This window comes from Haemaphysalis longicornis, unplaced genomic scaffold, assembly GCF_048455015.1.
Source record: "Haemaphysalis longicornis isolate Haplotype H1 unplaced genomic scaffold, Haemaphysalis longicornis Haplotype H1 scaffold_9, whole genome shotgun sequence".
Classification (NCBI taxonomy): Eukaryota; Metazoa; Arthropoda; class Arachnida; order Ixodida; family Ixodidae; genus Haemaphysalis; species Haemaphysalis longicornis.
Window position 1 is genome coordinate 47,947,623 of NW_027526460.1, and position 20,256 is coordinate 47,967,878.

At 46.5% G+C, this 20,256-nt stretch overlaps 1 protein-coding gene across 3 annotated transcripts in view; it reads right to left on the minus strand.

The window, feature by feature from the left end:
* Window positions 1–20,256, minus strand: part of LOC144153710 (potassium voltage-gated channel protein Shaw-like) — a 131,351-nt gene that overhangs the window by 89,589 nt on the left and 21,506 nt on the right. Inside the window, exon 1 of one of the 3 annotated variants that reach the window (XM_077685397.1) lies at window positions 4,431–4,820. The exons of the other annotated variants lie outside the window; for them this stretch is intronic. The gene's annotated coding sequence lies outside the window, so the exon portion shown is untranslated. Of the gene's footprint in view, window positions 1–4,430; window positions 4,821–20,256 lie in introns of those variants that run through there. 3 annotated transcript variants of the gene reach the window in all.

Consider the following 20,256-nt stretch of genomic DNA (forward strand, 5'->3'; position numbering starts at 1 on the left):
ACCCCCGCCACATTTTTTTTCTTCCAAGGCGGATGAATTCGGCATGGTATACGAGTGAGCATTATCTGTACAAAGCAATTATATAAGCAGCCTGTAAAATGCAAGCCTTTTGTTTTCTCTCTGACAACCTGTCGGTCCATGGGCTTTACGACAGCTCACAAGCGTCTTTGGCGTGAAAAGGATTAATTTCCAAATGCCTGTGGAGTAACTGGGGGCAGCCCCAGTCAGTTTCGCGAAGTATTCTACCGCCCAGAGTCGCTGCCTGTGATGCGTGTGGTTGCAGCTCTGGAAGTTGCGAATTTCCTTGAGCGCGTTCATACCTCTCACCAGAATCGGTCAGCTTCTGCATTCTACGTGACTGGCATGAGGGATAGTGATTTTAGAATGCGTCGTTGTCTCTGGCTGAATAAGGCCGGCTAAACTTGAACCTTGCCGATTTGACGTCTACTTTATGTGGCACTGGATGTTCCGTGTGGTTCGTATTGCCTTCAGTAGTACGTTTTATGCCTGAAATGCATACTTTGGATGCAAGCAGCGCACTCTGTACGAGTCGATGGCGAAGTTTTTGCTCGTCTATCTCGTCCCATGCAAGCATTTCTTATCAATGTTCGAGTGTTGGTTTTGCAGGCGGTTTCTTCGTGAATTGATGCCGCCACGTAAGCAAATTGAATGTAAAATGATACGTTTTGATAAGCGCGATTACACGCACTGTATAGAATGCACTGTACAGCTTAATACTACTTATAGAGTCAGTTAATAAGCGGTTTATTTCATGAACATTATGAAGTAGCGTTGAACCGAATTCGTGATTCCCGGGTGGTTGGGTTCCTTGTTTGTGCAAGCCTCGAAATTTAAAGATTGATAAATTTGTAGACTTCGACTTACCCAGACAGGAGCAGCAAATGAAAATGAAAAATCTCGTTATAGTATTTGATACTCGTTACGCGAAAATTCGCTGTATAAGTAGCAGCATGAATACAAATGAACTACCCAGTGGTAGGTATCGAAAAGTGTGTATACAGCTTATCGGGTTGGGTATCGTCTGAAATCAAAGTTATTAATAGTAGTAGCTGAAGCGACGTATGCGACTACATGTAAAAGACGGATCTTGAGCTCAAATAGATGTAGGGAGTTGAGGGTTCCTGTAGACAGTATGGAATCAATTGAGCGTGCACATAGCCGTATAATGAAAGAACAACATCAAATGAAAGATCTGGAGAATCAGCGCAACCCATGAATCAGCGCAACCTGGAATGGGAATCAGCGCAACCCATGAACGAAGATTGCTTGGATTTTCATTTTTTTTCAAAATACCATCTGCGGCGAATAAAATACTATGTGAGATGCCCCGACCAGTGCTATAGTATTTACAACCCATATTTAAAGGGCGGATTCGCACTAATATCTAAAAACTGATTCACACGGGGCTACTCATGGTTAACAGGTAAGGGAGTAATTTCGCGGTACATCCTATGTATGACGGCAAGTGACATACTGCGCGAACATACTTAGCAAAAAACGAAACATTCCTGTAGTTCTTAGTTGATGAAGAGACAAGATGAAGAGACAATAGAAGCAAACAGTGCACACATATATAAAACCAACCCACGATATCTCGCTCCGGACAATGCAGCACTCCGGGCGAACCCGTAGAAAGTAGCCGCAATCTCGTCACCCCTTTCGTGACGCAACAAATCACGCAAGCGGTTCAGAACAAACACAATCTATCAAAAACATTTCAAGAAAACATCGAACAACCGAATCGAGCGGCACAACGCAGAAGCATAAAAACAAAAGCGAGGATAGTCTTCAGGTATCGTCATTCCCAAAACCGAACAGCGTGTAGCCGCTCGCGTGACGATGTTTACCGAAACATGTTGCTTCCCCACGGAGTCTGTTATACCGACCGGTGGGCTCGGGCTTCGATTCGAGGTTGCACTCTCTCCCTCTCCGTATACGAGCGCTAACCAACCACGAAGCCACGAGCGTAGATCGTCATGCGGCGGTGTTTGATCGCGCTCGCCGGTGTGTAGACACAACGCATTTTATACCTCGTTGATCTCTCCGGCCACGGTGATCCCGGGACGTAGTTCGGCCGTAGATCCCGTCTCATTTGCCTGGTAGCCCGCGCGGAGGCCACTTTTGACGGGTCGCTAGCTCGACGAACACGTTGGGAGCCTTTTTACCGTGGAGGGAAGGGAGCGGTCGGCGCGGGAGGCTCGTAAAGCGGATAAGTTTCACGCCCGTCCGGGGAAATCTAAAGCGACCTCGATGGGGATGCTGTGGATGCTCGGGAAAAGGAGGAGGAAGAGGAGGAAGGAGCTCGCGCGTAAACCGATGAAGGAATTACGAAAAGCTAACACGTCCGAAGCCGCACGAAATGCGGGAGAGCGGCGGCGCATATGGCGGTGAATAAGGTTACAGAAATCTTTCTGCCAGGCGATCTCGTTGGCGCCTCTCAGGAGGCGACGTGTTGTGTTCTGGAGGCTGATAAGAAAGTGTACGCTTCGGTGGAGCAGTGGATAAGCCCCTTCGGCGCCAAGTCGTGCTAGTCGTTATCATGGCTGTTGGAGGAGTGGGCTTTCATAAATGCAGTTAATTATAATTAATTAAACAGGACTAACATTGCAAAATGGTTAGGCTTGCTGTTGCGCTGCTCTACACCGTTTCGTGACGCATTGATTGGGCATAACCAGGTTTATCCCAGGCACTTCATTGATATTTTTTGCTAGCTAGCAACCAAACATTTCAAAAAATTTGGGGGGCCCTCAATTGCCAGGTGATTCTTCGAGCGCATTCTTCAGTCATTACTTAAAAATGAGGCTAAACCCGTGTACAAAAGCTGGCGTTACGATATTTCCGAAACAGAATTAAAAGGTTGATGCGGCATCCTGACCCAGAGAAACTGGATGTCCAGCGAAGCTCTTGCAAAGCTACTACACTTGTTGATGGTGATATGCAGCACGTTAGTGCTTTTGTCTAATGGTAGTGGCAATCGGTTTGGTGCCAAGGCTGAATCTGAACACAATATGTATGTGATTGCTTGACTCTGATCGTTGCACTGTTTGGATTCAAACTTGTCCATGACAAATTCCAGGAACCAGACCTGGCTGTCGTGTTTCGCAATGTAAACAATAAATTCACCGACGATAACCACTGGTACGTTTCGTTTTTGTCTCGGGTATTGAAAGGGGTTTTCATAAAGGTGTCGATGTGTTTTTTTTTTTTTTTTTTTGGGGGGGGGGGGGAGGAGGGAACTTTTAGCAATCGTGTTTACACCGCTGACATCTGCAGTCGGTGGGACTTGTCTCTCTAGGTATGAGCGAATATACGCGCTATTGGTATCATCTAGTATACGTGCAATAGGTGCTGTGTTGCTCACATTGAATGAGTTTTGGGACCCGCACGAAATGCAAAATCCCGGGGAACGCGCTGGACAATATGCGAAGCGAGAATTACTAGGCGTAAGTGTTGGCCAGTAAACCTCTGCGACAATGAACCTTGGCTCTTGCTAGGCTTGATATTAGGTAACCCTAACGTTGAGCCCCCTAACGACGTGCCAAACAACGTCATAGTCATTGCACATGAAGCTGCAGGTACCTGTTAACGCCATTCACCCTCAAAACGTAAGGTTAGGCCTAAAGCTAGACAGTTGGCCAATATACCACTATTTGGGTACGTGCTACTCCGTCAGTGTGTAACACTGTATGAGTTTTTCTCGCACACGGAAACCACGAAAACAACCGACCAACCAGATGCTAACAGCTTTCGCTAGAAAAAAAAACAAGGTTTTATGGTTTTCATGCCCCGATCCTGATAGCTCATGGGCACCTGATAGCCCATGGGCTGTCAGGTGCGCCATGATAGGTGTCTTCGGATCAATTTAGACTTTTGAGGATTTACAATTTTTCCTGAAATCTCCACACCCAGGCGTCTTTGTTTGTTTGTTTGTTTGTTTGTTTTTTTGCCTCCACCAGGGAAACAGGCTTTACGGCTGGGATGTAACTGCGAAAGGCAGCAATCAGGTACGTTAATGTTCGCGTTTACACCTCTGCTACATCATAGTTGCATGAAAGAACATAATGTGCTGTGCCGTTACTTCTCATCGTTAGTGTACTACTAACTACACTTCGTGAACTATTCAAACTCCTAATCCTGATCATCAGCAAAGCATCACTCAATAGTACGTATTCCCTATCGTTGCCATCTTACTAATGATCGGCTCGTTGTTCAAAAAGCAGCAACGTACAGCGATAAAACACTAAAATCAACTTCGCAAATACCCAATCCGGAAGTAAAATTCATCGCCAAGTTAAACGGACGGTTGTGTTTGTTGTCAGCAGCATTGCGCACAACAAATGTTGCCAAGAACGCTTTTTTATGCAGTTGCAACCGAAGGCTCAAATTTGTCGAACAGAAACGCAACTTACCTAACTCCGAACGCGGGCTTCCGTCCCTGTGTCAGGCTGGAGGAGTGGTTATCGCAACGAGTAACGACACACACACTTCACACAAATGCACATCCCCGACGGCTCTTCAAACCAAACTTCAACGGCTGTTCGAACGCGCGAGGCAGACGCGGGTTTGTTGCGGAGTGACGTAACACTTGACGCCTCAACAGCAGCCGCGCGAGGCAAAATGTCTGCAGCGCGAACAATATAAATACCCAGTTGCCGGGCGGCTTCGCGTGCTATGTTTTGCGTAGAGAGTTTCCGTTTGCCAGCGCTGAGAACTGGCGGCCGCTAACGAAAGGTTACAACTTGGCCCCGCGGAAACGTTCGATTTAACAAAGGATGCTTAATCTTGCGCCGACAAAAGAACGCCGCTTCTCGCGGGAAAGAGCGCCACCTACAAGACTGAGCTGGCACACCGAACTCTCTTCTCTTTTTTTCTTCTCTCCTCCGTGACGTCAGAAAGAAGGCGAGCAAACCACCTGTTGAATGAGATGCATTGCATTCGGTGAAAAACGAAACGAAGAGAAACGCCTGAACGACGGAGCTAGGACACTAAAAAAAGAAATGAAGGCGGAAGGGGAGGGCGGGACTTTTTCTCATAATTAAAAATTGTAGAATGGCGACTCCTCTCGAGAAGTTTCAGCACGTTTTAGGCTTCTCTGGGATCTGAGTTATTTCGTTTTGTCCCTGACTAAAGATAACCGGGAATTACGGCAACAGAATGTTGTAAAGCGTTCCTTTTTTGTCTTGACTTCTGCTTGCTGTGTGCCACTAAGTGGCCCCTTAGCTTCGGTTTATTTGTTTATTGTTGTTGTTTAATCGTAAGTGACATTTATTTCCTACCCCCTCCCCCTCCCTCTTCCCTAACAAAAAAAAAGAAACGTTTCAGACGCCCATGGCAATCTTTAACTGAGCAACCCGCTGACTCGCTCAGCCGCTAACGAGGCAACGAAATCGCATTAACGATCGCATTTGCTGCGTTACCTTCAAGCGTAATTTGTTTACCTTTCAGCAATACGGAGAGATAGGGAGATGGAACGGAATTTATAGGCCGCCACTCCGCGAGTCTCTGCCCCGGAGCGAAGCATAACGGTTGCCGGGCCAAAACATCGCACGTCTCGTAACGTGGCTGCGGAGTCAGCTCGCGGAAGCCTGCGGATCTGCATGTGGCGCCGCTCGGAACTCAGTTGAGCGGAGGAGAAACGGGGGAGGGGGTTGAGGGGTGAGGGGAGGGAAGCGCGGCATCAGCACCTCATTTCCATACCTGCTTCTGCGGCTGCTCGTTCCGACGACGCACGCCGCCGGAACACCGTTCGCTCTATTGATCGTGACCGGAGACGCGATGAGGTATATTCCTGACCTCGTCACCGGGAAATCCGCTGAAAGCGGCGCGCCGGCGTTGTTTCTTTCGCTAGCGGCAGGGACGTGAACGCGCGCTAAGCACCCCAACATTATTTTTTTCTGCCTCAAGGCTGAAAAACGCAGATTTCTCTTTCTCTCATTATTTATTTATTTATTTATTTATTTATTTATTTAATATTTCATTTCTTCCTTTCCTTTTTTTCCTTCATTCTTTCCTTTCTCCTTTGCTTCATCCTTTCTTTCTTTCCTAGTTTCTCTCTTTTTCTTTCTTCCTATCTTTTCTAGGTACTTTTTTCTATTTCACTCATTCTTTCTCTTTGCTGTCTTCCTTCCTTCCTTCCTTCCTTTTTCTCTATTTCTTTTTTTCTTTTTTATTGTCTTCATTTCTCTCCTTCTTTCCTTTTTTCTTTTTCTAGTTCTTTCTTTAGTTATTTTCTTCCTCTTTTTTTCATTTTTTCTTCTTAATTTCGCTCTTCGTGTCTTTTCTTGTATTCCTCTTCTTTTGCTCGCATCTTTCCTTCTTTCAGTCGTCCCTTCCTTTTATTTTCTCTCTGCGGCAGCTGGAGCGAGAGACATATTGGAGGCACCTCGGATGAAGCAGACAACCGCTGTTTGACGTATTGAGTTGAGAATTAGATCTGAGCGATATGAGGCAGACTAAAAACGTGATGTTTCCAATGGGCTGGGAAGGCGCGTGCCGTGATGAATTAATAAGGTTTCTGTGCACATTACGCACTTCTCAGTTAAAGTAACACCGCATTCAGTAAAATGTCGGCTATAGTAAAATGAAGGTCCGGTTGCTATGTGCAGTCCACTGCGTAGAAGTGCGTCAAGACATAACAAACTTTCTTCTATGTTGCGACACGTATGTATGCAGAAAAAATTTTTTTTAAAATAGACATTTCCGAGTATACAACAGTAGTTTCAGGGAAAGAAAAAAAGTCAGGGGGCCTGGGTTCGTGCCAATTGGGAGCAGATGTCATTTTCTCGTGCTCTCTGTGCGTCTATGCATTTTGTGGAATTGAATAATTGATGTCACTGTCTAAAAGATTGCACGCTTATTTAGCCCATTCGTTAATTCAAAAGGGGACGCGTTCCTTGTGTGAACGCGACTACAGCGTAAACTTTTAATGAGTGCAACATAAATGTAACATTCCTAACAAGAATAACATGAACGTTGCTTTCTAAGCTTTGGTAATGCAAGCAGTAACAAAAAAAAACGTCATGAAACCATGCAACTATCGCCACAGAAATTGTATTTTTGTTCGCACTCTTCCTTTTCACCGCGTACCCAGTCCAACTGACTTGTTTGTAAGTGGAGGCAGAAATGTTAGCCTGTCCTCCAGTATTATCGCAGGCAAAAGATGTTTGGAGGCCGAGAAGCCATCTCATGCGATGGACATAGGCTGACTATCATAACGACAACATTATTCACGCCAATAGACCCTCAATTATTCTCAACTAGTGAACCATCCTTGCAGCGAGCTATCCGGGGTAGAAGACTGGCCTCGTTATAAGAGGTACTTCTTTAAAAGCAGAGACGTATTGCTCCTCAATCAATTCTGTCAGCAACATTAAAAGCTTCAATTAAAGCGAGCTTGAATAAACCGATATTCTTATAACGAAGGTTTACTGTAATTGTAATAGTAATAAAATACTATATAAAGATCACAGCAATTTCATCACTAGTCATAGTTAATGCCATTTAAAGACAGGTGGGGTTGTAGAGAAAACAGGTACACGGGGGCTGCACTTCATGTTGGAAATTTATTTCTCCACCCGAGCAGCACATTTTAAAACCATAGCCGCCCGTGGTGGTTCGTATCGCAGGTCTTGCTTCTGCGTGTTAATGCCGAAATTCAAACAGCCGGTTTACTTTTTTCCATCCTGAACTTATCCTAATTGGCTCCTATACGCGCCCCGCACGCTATACAAAGATGAAGAGTACGTCACAACGCCAGCAGTGACCTTTTCTTCTGCCACTAAAGCTGCTCTATATTTTCCGCCTCTGCATAACGACCGTATAATTGTTTGCCTTTGGAGGCATTTAGGTAAGAGCAATAAAACCTGATATACTAAAATCAGCGATTGCATACGGCATCTCTCTTGCTTTGATATAGAGTTTAACAGAGCGTACGCCAACAAGTGCGTGCGCAAGGGCATAAAAATAGATCATCGCTGCGTATAGGCGCCAGCAGCAAGTCGATTTTGTAGGTTGCAGTCAAATTTCTTAAGCGCGCACTAGCAGCAGTTGCTCAGCGGGCAAGCTGTTGTGCTCTTGTGCAAGATATTGCGGGCTCGAATGTATGTTTATTAATTCGGTTGAGCTTTCGGTTGTGCCGTTATATCCTGTCCTATGGGTACTTTGATTTGCATTGAGCCGCTTCCGCTCTGCGTCGTATGGATAAAGTGAGGAAAAAAAAAATTCCTGCCATCTCCACTAACGTGAGACCTGTGGAGGGGCGAAGCATGCAGTGTGTAAGTGTATTCTTGGCGCCTTGGAATTTTTGCCCACGGAGATGAAACCATTGGGGGGTACAGGTATACAGCTTTGCTGTAAAATTCTCTTGTCTTTGAAGCACGAAGCTCTCACGCGCGAGGCGTAAACGAGGGTCCCGATATTTTTTTAGTATGTGTTACGTTCTAGCGCGAGGCGTAAACGAATTTCCCAGTGTTTTAGTACCGTGACTACATGAAATGACGATTACGATGACAATTACGACAGCGACGACGAAAGAGACGCCAACACTCCCAGCCCCTAAGGGGTTTCGCCTTTAAAACCGAGGGAACTGACGACCATGGGTACAAAGTTTGGGAGTTCATTAAGGGGACAGGGTAGGCCCTCTACTTCTCATATATTTTATGCTATGTATGAGACCTTTTTTCTCAGGGTCTGTCAGGGTTAGATAAATGATGTTACTATTATTGGACTTAGGTTTCCCTGTTCTGTTCACGGAACTAGATTTATTGTTATATATAGTGTAGTTTTTCTGTACTTTTATTTTTAGTGAACCCTCCCAATTTACCTTAGACAGCCCGTCAAATCAAATTGTCTGCAATAATTTTTATAATTCTAGTTCTGTAGAATCATAAAAATTATTCTCTTTTATGTTTTCTTAGTGCTGGGAAGAAATATTACTTCTAGCTTTCCCAGTAAAAAACGAGTCAAAAGTCCAAAAAAATGTTGCTTTGAGATAATCAGCCGTGAAAAAGAAAGGCTCTTCGTTACAAACTTTCATTCTAGAAATGCACACTGATGTGTCACTGATTTGCCATAAAATCACCTCCACAGTTTTTCCTTTGGTCTGTCTGCTGCCATGCTCTGCGGGCCTCTTTTCTAACAAGCTGTGTAGCCTTCTCTGCGATGTAAAGTCGTCACCCGTCAGCGTTCTGCTCAGCGGCAAGTTGGGAAATAAATGTCAGGTGCAACAGCCGGGTTTTCCGACGCAGGTCGAGGGTCCGCCAGCTCTGCTGTTTTCTCCGGCCTTCCGCCACTAGTGGAAGCTGCGGCAATTTTCTTATTCAACACAGGGGAAGGACTGATCGCGCATACATGCAAAATAAGTCGTAATCCGTCACTACCTAGGTATCGGAAAAGGTCACTTTTCGGTTGCCTAAATCACACACGGGTAAACGATACATACAATGAATTATTCAAAAAAGAGCGGGAATTCCAAATCTATAAAAAAAAATCGACCTTCTTTTTTAAAAAATTCCTCTACCCTGTTCCCGTGGCGCCCAGGTTGTCGAATTCATTCTAAAGTTCTAAATTACGGCACATCGCATAGCTCAGGTACGCTTTCACCCAATAAACCCCGAATCTAACTTTGGTAGCGAATCAGTAATGTCCTCGTCGCGTCGAAAAGCTGTGCCCCGTAACCAAGGTGCCGCTTCAGCCCATCAACGCCAAAGGCTTTTACGTGCATTGCGAATGGGCGAGCTCTAAGGTCGTCACTTGGAGCGAGGGGTAATCTTGGAAGAAAAGAAGGGAGAACTGCCGTTATCAGAAAGGACGTGGCACGGCACATGCCATAATTTCGGTGTTGCTTTTCCAGTGTTGTCATCAGGCGTTCTGGATTTCGGCGCACGATAAAGATCCCCAGGTGGTCAAAATTATTGCGGAGCCCTCCACTACGGTGCGCCTCATCGCCTGCGTTGCGTCGCCGCGTTAAACCCTACAATCAATCAATCATCAGGCGTTCTGAAGCTAAAAGCAGAAACTGAGCAGACCGAAAGCTAGTTTAATTTTCCGAGGCGACAGCCGGCTCAGGCTGAGCACCAGCTGCGGTCGCAATCGCGAACAGCGCGACTGTTTACTGGATACTTTTCTGGCACTATTATAACCGTGCTGTTTTGTATGTCCATCCGTCCGTCCGTCCGTCCGTCTGTTTGTTCGTCCGTCCGTCCGTCTGTCTGTCCGTCCAACTGTCTGTCTGTTTGTCTGTCTGTACGTCCTAGTTTGATGTATTGGCCGACGCCTCTCTAGTATTCCAAAAGTCGCGCCTGTAGCTCACGCCTTTGCTGGCTGTGATCGTTTGCAAAGCGCTGAGTTCAATTTCCCTGTTTTATTTATAACCTACCTACATTTAATCAGCGTGCAATCGGCGGCACAGCATCGGCGCAATACGGCAGCACGAAGAGTGCCAACAAATTTATACCAAAGCTGCTGATACGGGCACACGGCTGTTTGAGGACGAGAGCACTAACATAACTTGTTTTTCTTTTTCTTTTTTTACAAATTCAAACCAGCAGTGGAAAAGCCTGCTCGAAAGAAACATCGGGCAAATTTGTTAGACACCACGAAACCGCGCAACTGCTTCGACGCGGAGGTAACGTCTGGCAGGCCTTGATTAATTAGCCCTTAAGCTCACTCGGGAGATATATTTCCTATCTCATCCCTAGTTTAGGCACTGAGATAGTCCATGCAACTTCATCTGGTCCAAGTAACCAGGCGCAAAAAAAAATCAAAATCAAACTTCTCTGAATTAGGCGAATTGGGGGCAGTGACAATCAATGACGCCATAAACCAGCATGCAGATAAGAGGTGCACAAACCTCACGTGACGTCCGGAACTTACTGACGAAACCACGGCGGCGCGTCGGATCGTTAGGACAGCGCAGGTGCTAAAAGAGGAGCGATAAAGAGAAGAGAAAAAAAGAAGACGGGTAGGGGGAAGAGTGAACAGCGTCGAGCGAGATGGATGTCTCCTGTTAACGTCACCGACAATGAGAGGGACCCCATGAGAAATGGGCTCTCGTGAAGGGCGCGAGCAGAAGACGTCGACGGCGCGCTTCTCTCGACGTTGTTGCTTCCTTGCGCGTTGCCTGGCGCTGCGCTCCCCCCACGCATCTCACTCAGTGTCTGTCTGGGCAGGCGAGAAGAGACGTCGGCGACGACGCGGTCTATCCGTGCAGGATTACCGCTGGAAGTAGTGTCTAGTCCCCGTGTGGAGTGCACTCCTTCGCGGTGTAGCAGGCCGCTGATGCGCGTTAATTGGGCGCCGCTCCGCCGTCTTTCTTGTAGCCCGTCCGTTTACGCACACCTGCTTGTTTTGTTAGCATCGACGAAGAACGGCTCCGGAGCAAACGCGGGGGCTTAACAATTAACGAATTCCAGATTCCGGAATGTATGCTCGCCTCACGAGAACGAGGTAAATAGTATTTTGACCGACACTGCGCTGTACATGTTTGCTCTGCACTGCAGTGCAAACTATTTTTTTTGCTTACTTAAAGTATTGCTGTTAGTGTTTTTGCTTCAAGGGTGATTAAAATGCGTAATTCTGGTTACTCGCGACGGGTAATCCGTTTCAACTAACTTATAAAGTCCTCGCAAGCGATAGTTAATTCAGATGCACAACAGAAGGGAACTTGGGACAACTTCATGACCCCAGGCACGAAACACAACGGACTTTCCTTGTTGACTAAAAGTATTGCTGTTAGCATTTTCTTTTTTTTTCACAGGTGATTAAATTGCGTGATTATGGTTGCTCGCAGCGAGTAATCCGCTTCATATAAGAATACTTTTGTTAACCCGCATCTTCTGTTTTTATTTTATTGTTTCTGATAACGTTTTCTGTGTACGTGTTCTGTATTCCGTTCCACCATATTCTGTATGTTCTTCGGTTGTTTAAGATACAATAAATAGCATCAAACGAAATGTAAGTGCGCGCGTGACTATCTGCACGGTGAAAACAGCAGTTGCGGGAAGACGATTAGACGCAGCGTTGATTAGCCGTCTCTAAAGGGATATCAACACCGGCAATAGCGGGAGTTTCCGCTGTGATAAGAAAGCATTACTTTCTACATAAAAACGTTCTCCCAAGGCGTTAATTGCCCACTGTCGCGCTGTTTAGGCGCACTCTCACATACAAAGGTGTTTTTTTCCTCCTGATTCACAATCCAGTGCTCTTAGTTATTGTCCTAGAGGAAACCAGTATAAATAGACGCGCTCCTTCTACGTTTCCTGTAAAATCTGAAAGCCTCAGACAAACCTAACGCGATGAGAGATAAAGCGACGCGCTGAAGCAAGCGTTCTAATTTAACAGTGTTGCAATCGTGTATAACATGCTTATGTCACAAGTCTTCAACTACGAAATACATCAAACCCCATTCAAGCACTAGTAGAGAGAAAACAAAAACAAAAACTGTGGTTGATTCCTCTGTCATAGGAATCGGTAAAACCCGAAAGTGAAATGTGCAGCGACATCTGCAGCTGTGCATGATTTGCAGGTCGGCGCCGGTCTTGTGGGTGTGCTTGGCAAGCGACGTCCTGCTGGCTGGTGCCTTCGGCAAAGGTGTACTGGCGTGATTTCCGTGACGGATATGACGTCAATGAAATCTTTGCGTATCCCGGCATAACACTTTCGTGTTAAAATACAAAACCCGAAAACGAACAACCCGAAGTAGAACGTACTCTTTAGTACTAAAGGTTGCTTCCCCGCAAGAAGACCCTGGGTGCAGTGGTGCACCCTTTACAGGCCTCCTGCTTCGTTGCACTGGCGTCACTTCCGTGACGGATATGACGTAATTTTGCGCTGCTGAGCACGAGGTCGCGGGTTCGATTCCCGGCCGCGGCGGCCGCTTTTCTGATGGAGGCGAAAAGCAAAAACGCCCGTGTGTACGAGATTTCGGCGCACGATAAAGATCCCCAGGTGGTCAAAATTAATCCGGAGCCCTCCACTACGGCGCGCCTCATCGCCTCCGTTGCGTCGGCGCGTTAAACCCCACAATCAATCAATATGACGTAATTGAAATCTTTGTTAATCCCGGAATAAAACCCTTTCGTGTTAAAACAGACAGTCAGAAATCCGCCTGCTTCTTGCGACACAATGATTGATTGACATTAGATTTTCGTCAATAACAACTGGGGACGAAACTCTTAAAATGCGGCATGCCTGAATAATTCAACAACCTCATTCGGGATTTCATTACTCCTTCGCCTTCTTCTATTGAACCTCACCGTCCGTTTTGCTTTCGTGTTTCAACTTCCCGTCACCTGCGCTAAAATCGCCGATGAACTAACGAATGACGTCGGGAGCTGCAGCCTTAGCGCTTAATCCGGCAAGGAGTTAATTTTGCGTGCCCTTTCTCAATCGGCCGCCAGGGTCCGAAAAACTCTTCGTGAATTGAAAAACGTAATGGCTTAAAAATCCGGGGGTAAGCATATCTCATTCGCGTCGTCGCTTAAGCACACGAAAAAAAAAAAAAAGAACGAAGGAAAGTTCAAAAGAACCAGAGACACATTTCTGCTTGTCCATGGGACAGGGGAAAGAAAGCAGTTCACGAAACTCATTACGTCTAATCCAATCAAGTTCTTAGAAAGTAACGTCACCACTTCGCCGAGGGCTAACGGTTATTGTACTTCAGCCAAGTTCATTTCCGCGGCTGAGGGTACTGCAATTTGAGAACCAAAATTCTGACGCGAAAGGTGAAACAAAGGTGAAAAGAATTAAGTGGGGAATTTTCGTTGTCAAAAAATTAGTAAAAATATCGAATATGATTGCAGGCGATGTGGCTCGTCTGGAAAACGCGAACTAGTGACGGGAACAAGACGAAGAAGACAGCGACACAAAATGCATTTCCTCATCGTCTTCTATCTCTCATCTTCGTCGGTAGTTCGCGCTTGGCAGCGTCCAACACCCGTTTTGTACGATTTCGGTAGTTAAGTGTGCAACTCAGGCGTTCTGTGCTCGTCCGCCTGCAAGTTATGGCTTCGCTACGGCAGTCCTACAGACTTTCTACCTCACCTACATACTCTTTACTATTCTCTCCCCTATATTCCCTTCCCTCGCAATGTGTTGTAATACAGGCTTACCTTGTCACTGGTCCCAATAACAACGCAATGCACCCTTTCCTTCTCATTTGCTTTTTAATCAATAAACAAACACCAACAACAGCAGAAGCTTCGCATAATACCGAATCGGCATGCAACCACCCCAGCACGTGATGTCGGTATACGTACACAAGTAAGCGCCTACATACGTGCCCAGTTCTGGAGGAATGGGGAATAGGAAAGAGGGGTTTGAGTTTGTGGTGTGTACACAAGAGTTGTAACGAAAATCGTAGCAGGGAAGTGCTAACCTGAGTGGCGTGAGGAGTGAATAAGAGGCCAGTTTTTCTTTTTGCCGACTGGAGATCGGGATACACCTCTCCCCAAGGTGTACAACCGCGTACCATTCTGCTCTTCTCTCTCCTTGCCTGCTCACCATCACGAGTGACATTGTGATCCAGCTTTCTGTTCTGCTCCTTGTTTAAAGGAACCATAAAGAAAAAATACAATTTCGGTTCTTTCGATCGACTGGACGTCGCAATAGCAATCATGTCACTCCTAGCGCGAACTTCAAACGATTCAGATGGGCAAGTATGCTAGGTTATTGTCTGTCTTTCGTGCGTGTTGTTTTCTGACTGGTTTAGCTCAAATGGGGTAGTATTATGAGGTAACCTTTTCGTTCGCATTTCCTTTATTAATAAACAAGAACAAAAACAATTGAGCCCACAGGGCACCTAATGCGCTCTAACACTGAACCTAAACGAATCTGCCTGCGTTTAAAATGAACGCCAACCAAGTCCTGTTAGGCTCCTTTCGGTGGACGTAAATTAAGCTCATCGATAAGAAATTTAAAGAAAAGTCCCATTTATCCCCTCTTTATACCTGTAAGCCCTTCGATCGACTACAAAATACTCCCAGGAAACTGAAGGAACATACAAAAAATAGCAATCTTCAAAAGAAACAGACGCTTACAAAAATATTAAAGAGTGAAAGTTTGCTCAAACGTCTATCGGATAAAGAAGGCGAGTCAACGGGAAAGATTACATCGGAGGATCGAATATTGACACCAGCGAAATCAGGGGCCCTACGTGACTCAGAGCCTCTCGTCTTGATTCGGGGGTGTTCCCGCTCTTGCGTCGTCTGCGCTCGGCAAGCTCGCGACGTGCCCTCACTGGGTGGAGATTGAATTCATGTATGGGCCGATCAAAACAGAACGAAGAAAAAAAAGCAAAGAGAAATGAAGATTGTGCCGAAATAAAGTCGAGAGAATCGGAGAGAGAACGAAACAAAGACAAAGGGTGCTTCGAACCGTGTGTCAGGTCGGGTCGACCCATACTTTGGAAACCTGCCGCGTTTCCTCAATTTGCAAACCCATTTGCTCTAATTTAGGAGAAAGAGAAGGTCTTCTCGAACCCTCCTGATGCAAGCGCGAAAGGTCACATCCTTCTCTTCTCCCGTCTCCTCGCTTCCCCTCATTCGGCGTCGTCCGCATTTTCTGTTTTTCTTCTGCTACGGCTGAAACAAATTGGCACCTCGACTGTATAGAGGGCGGCCTTGTAAATTTCGTTGCGTTAACTCGCTGATCACAGTTCGCTCGCTTAAAGTATTTGTATGTCGTTTTCTTTTTCAATCTTCACTTTTGCCCGCTTTATGCGCGCTCGTACGATCTCCCTTTCCTTCCGTTTCCTCCTTTCCAAGCGATCGCGCATTACCGAGAAGGTTGCACTCGAGGAAATCTAACCGGGAGGCGGAGAAGGAGGAGGTCAGTTGTTCGAAAACTAATCGACCCAGCTGCGGGAAAGGGTTCACCAAATGAGAAGAAAAAAGAGGCGAAGGGACCGACAGCAAAAAATAATTAATAAGCGCCTACCGTCCGGATATTTATATATATAAAGGTGTGCGTGTGCGAGGGGGAGAGTGGCTAGACCTGAAGAGAGAGGGCGTTGCACAGGTCGGGGGAGGGGGGCGAGGGGGAAAAGGTACGTCGCACGCAGAGGGGAAAGGGGACTGCAGGGAGCGTTGGAGACGAACGATTATTTTTGGGAGCCGCCAAAAAGGAATCGATACGCGTTCTACATTTCGGCCCCAGGTTGGCGAGGAGACCCGGCTGATGGCGTGGGGGAAACTGGCGCGAGTGTGTCTGCCCAACACGGGCGCGACGAAAGCGGCCGAGAATTCTCGCGCCTTCCACCGAGCTAAGCCACAAAACAGTTCTTTAGACAAGGCATGTTTCGGCCTCAGGGGGGCGCTTTTTTTCGACTATCTTTTATTTAAGCGTTCGAGTCAGCAAATGGGTCACACGTTGATGGCCTTGCGCTAGGGCTTTCCCTTCGTGTAGTCGGTGTTGTTCCCGGCGTCCCGTCGCAGTGACCGGGCTGGGCTCGACAACCGAGTAGTGGGTGGTTGGCTGCCGCCTTGCAGGTGTGCGCTTTCTCAATTCCAAGTGCGCTGTGGGGATACTTTTGAGAGCTGCACGCTCCGCCGAGCTGACCCGGAATTTTGCAGTTCTGTCTGGTGCATTCGCACGGGTGAGGGCGATCGAATGTTGGGACACTATTCGGCGGTTTCAAGCTGGGGCCGGACTTACGGAGCGATTTCGACCCATCTTAGGGGACGCTGCCTTCTGCGGAAGCATTTCCAAAGTTGTAAAAACAGAACGCAGTGTGCGTGTGATCAGAAATTTGTCGCGAATTCGTGCTCCCCTGGCGCGCGCTTCATCAGACGCCTCGAATACAGTACTGATAGCGAATATATCATCCTCCCTGTTCCAACACTCAAATGGAACGCGCAGTCGTGTACAACAGTTAGCTGACCTCTGTTTCACACCATTGTTTCCAAGTTTCGCCAAGTTTCGCCAAGTTTCGCCAAACGTACTCCGCCGTTACTTCAGTAACTGTTTGGCCACCCTCACCAGTGTTGGTGCGCGCACACTCGTGTCGCTTCTTATCGAAAGTGGCAGCGTTTCCTAGCGATCTCCGGCTGAAAATTTCAGGGTAGATTTCTGAAAATTTCAAGATTGACGGATTGACCTTGGCTGACGGATTAAGGCATCGCCAGGCAGGATCGACTGGAGAGACACGAAAGGCCTGCGTCCTGCAGTGGATATAAGCACGATGATGATGATGGTGGTGGGAAGGAGATAATGATGATGATGACTATCATCATCATCATGGTAACCGCTTTTCGCGGGGATCAAACCATGCATAGGGGCCGGCCTATCACAAAGTGTTCTATGATATTGTTACGTGGCGGCAAATGACACGGACCATGTAGCGATGAAGCAATGTATATACATAATGATGAAGAACTATTTACGTCAACCCATAACTGAGCCCGGCCTGGCTGCGCCGCGCACACAGCTCTTCTTCGTCGTCATCATCCCTGGTGGTGGGCCATGGCGCCACGGGGATTGTCCGCCACGTCCCGTGACAATATCTTAAATGCGGACATATTTGTCCATGTGCGCCCAGGTCTCAGTGGAGACGGTTTGCACAAAACTCTTGCGCCATACAATACTTCTTTTCCATGCTCGGTGCGTTGTTTGGGGATATTAGTATGTGCAAGAGAGGAGGTCTCGCAGCTGTGACGAGGTAGGTAGGCGGTGAAGGGGGGATGGGGGGGGGGGGGGGGGACGGGGAGAGAGAATTTTGCAGCGAGTGCTCTTGTGCTCAGCCACGAGTTTCTTCAATTGCCTAAGTGGGAAAGGCGGCTGGTTCCTCGCTTTACTCGGGAGTACGGTGCTGCATGCTCGCTAAGAAGATAAAAGCGATTTTGCTACACTGTACCCGTGGCCGTGGCCTTACGCGGTGTTTAAAACAACAGACGCACTGGACTGTCGTGGTCGCATTTACGTGGTTCGCCGTGCATCCGTATGTTTGTTTGTTGCGCTGCCCCTTTTTGCCCTAGTTTACTGCAAGGCAACCAGAGACGGAGGATTTTTGTGTACGTCATTCACCACAATTGGGCCACAAAAGCTTTTGCCCTTGAACAGGATTATTAAAAAAACATGTACTAGTACAAGACGTCTACTATTCAAACCTCATCTCTCAATGGAGCTTTTTGCCGCAGTGCTTATAAGTAAATAAAGCTGTAAGCAAGCTTGAAGCCCTTTATTATGCAATGCTGCGAAGTGGAACGATACAATGCCGGTGCGAGTCAAAAGTAAACTGATCGAGTCTTTAATCGATAAGAAGCATCTCCATTACGGATGCAGTCAAGCAGAAATATCGAGTTTATCGGGAGACGGGATCATACGTGATGTCTTTTCCTGACCTGCTCGACGGTCATTCATTCATTTATTCTCTCATTTTATTTACTCCAAAACATTCGTTAGTACAAGAGTGAAAATTTCATCTGGGCCCTTAGCAACAATGCTAGAACCGGGCCCATGCAGTTAATACACTTTTAACATTGCAAGCCCAAAACTTACACTAAACAATACGATGAGAACAAGTACAATATAGAAAATGAAAATTACACGGTTTGTAATAGGCGACAACACAAACAACATCTCGCCAATAAACTCAAACACATTACGCGCGTACATTGTTAACCGTAATATGACTACATGATCTAGAGAGAAGACATAAAACCACGCCATGAGGAAAAGAAATAAAGGTATGTTATTGTTCACAATTGGATACGAAAGCAAACTTTCAGCAATTAAATGAGCGATGCGAGATCGTTGCATTGTATGTACTGCTTGAGCGCACTTGAGAAATTTTCACTTTGTTTATTGCGATGTGGTATAATATTCCATAGTTTAGCTCTAATATATTGCACAGTGCGTTTGCCATAACAGTTATGTTCCATGGGAAGGTTGAGGTTGTTGCCTGAACGGGTTCTTGTATTTCTGAGCGGTGTTATAAATATCGAGGATGGCAAGGGATTGTTGTTTGATAATATGTTCTGGGTGACACAATCTATTTTTTAGCCACGTGCAAATAAAAAGGGAATTATATCTAGATGCTTAATGAGCGGTGCAGAATGAGCCGTGCATGCAGAAACCGTCATAATTAGCAGCTCTCTTTTTTTCAGTGCAATAACTGGTTCAGGATACGGCTGATAAGTATTGCCCCATGCTTCGACGCAGTATGTTAAGTGGCAGTGGAAGGTGCCGAAATAAATTGCTCTTAGCGGTTGGTTTTGAAACATAAGCAACGAAATTGAGACGACTGCAACCTAACCGAAAATATCCATTTTTATTAAGCGTAAAGAGAGCTAGATGGATGAATTTATTCGGTTGATCAAACACTTACCCTAAGCAAATTTCTTCTTGCTATTGCGCCTATCGCAATGCAGAACAGTCCTCAGGTGCAGGGCACCATACATTCCTACGAAGGTTAATTCCTCGCGCTCTCTTCTTCCTCGGAATAATCTCCCTCGCTGCCTTTTCACGCAGTGCCTAAAACGCCCGAACAGACCTTCACTTGATCCCCGTCAGAGACTCGTTCGGCCTTCTCTTTGTGCGGCATTCAAACAAGCCGCCGTACCTCGGAATAGATTGCACCGACAAGGGGCCTGCCTAACAAGCGTTCAGGTATACGGAGCCAGACAGAGTACAATAAAAAGAAATGCTTAATCCGGTGTTCCCCTCGTTTCATTCCCCTTCAGTGCTCTTTTTTTCCCCTCCTGCTCAACATTCAAAGGCGTCTAGTTTCATTAAAGATTCCTACCTAGCCTCGGCGCAGCGCATGCACAGCCCCTTCCGCCCTTCATTGTTCCCGTCCTGATCGCCCGCTCGCCATTCTATGGGCCTTGGGCGTCATTCGGCGGGTGGAAATAAAGACGGCCCCGAATAAATACCCCTTCTAAATCGTCCCCCTAGAGCGGGATCCTTCATTTATTTCCTCGCAGGAGCCTTTCTCCGGCTAACAGATCGTCTCCACGGTCTTCGTCTTCTTCTTCTTCCTACCTTCTTTTCTTCTTGGTTTCCTGAAGTTGAAAAATCTTTCCCTTCCCAATTGTCCTTTTGAAACGCGAATCGGCGTATTGCTGGAGAACATATACGGCCTCATTTGCAAGCCGTGCCTCCTCCGCCTGGATGAAGGTGGAAGCAGAGCAAATCGAGTTCGGAGTTCTCTTTTTTTTTTTTTACCCCTCTCCTGGTCTTTTTTTTTTTTTTACCCTCTCTCTCTCTCTTTATATACATCTCTCTTTGCGAATGCGCACT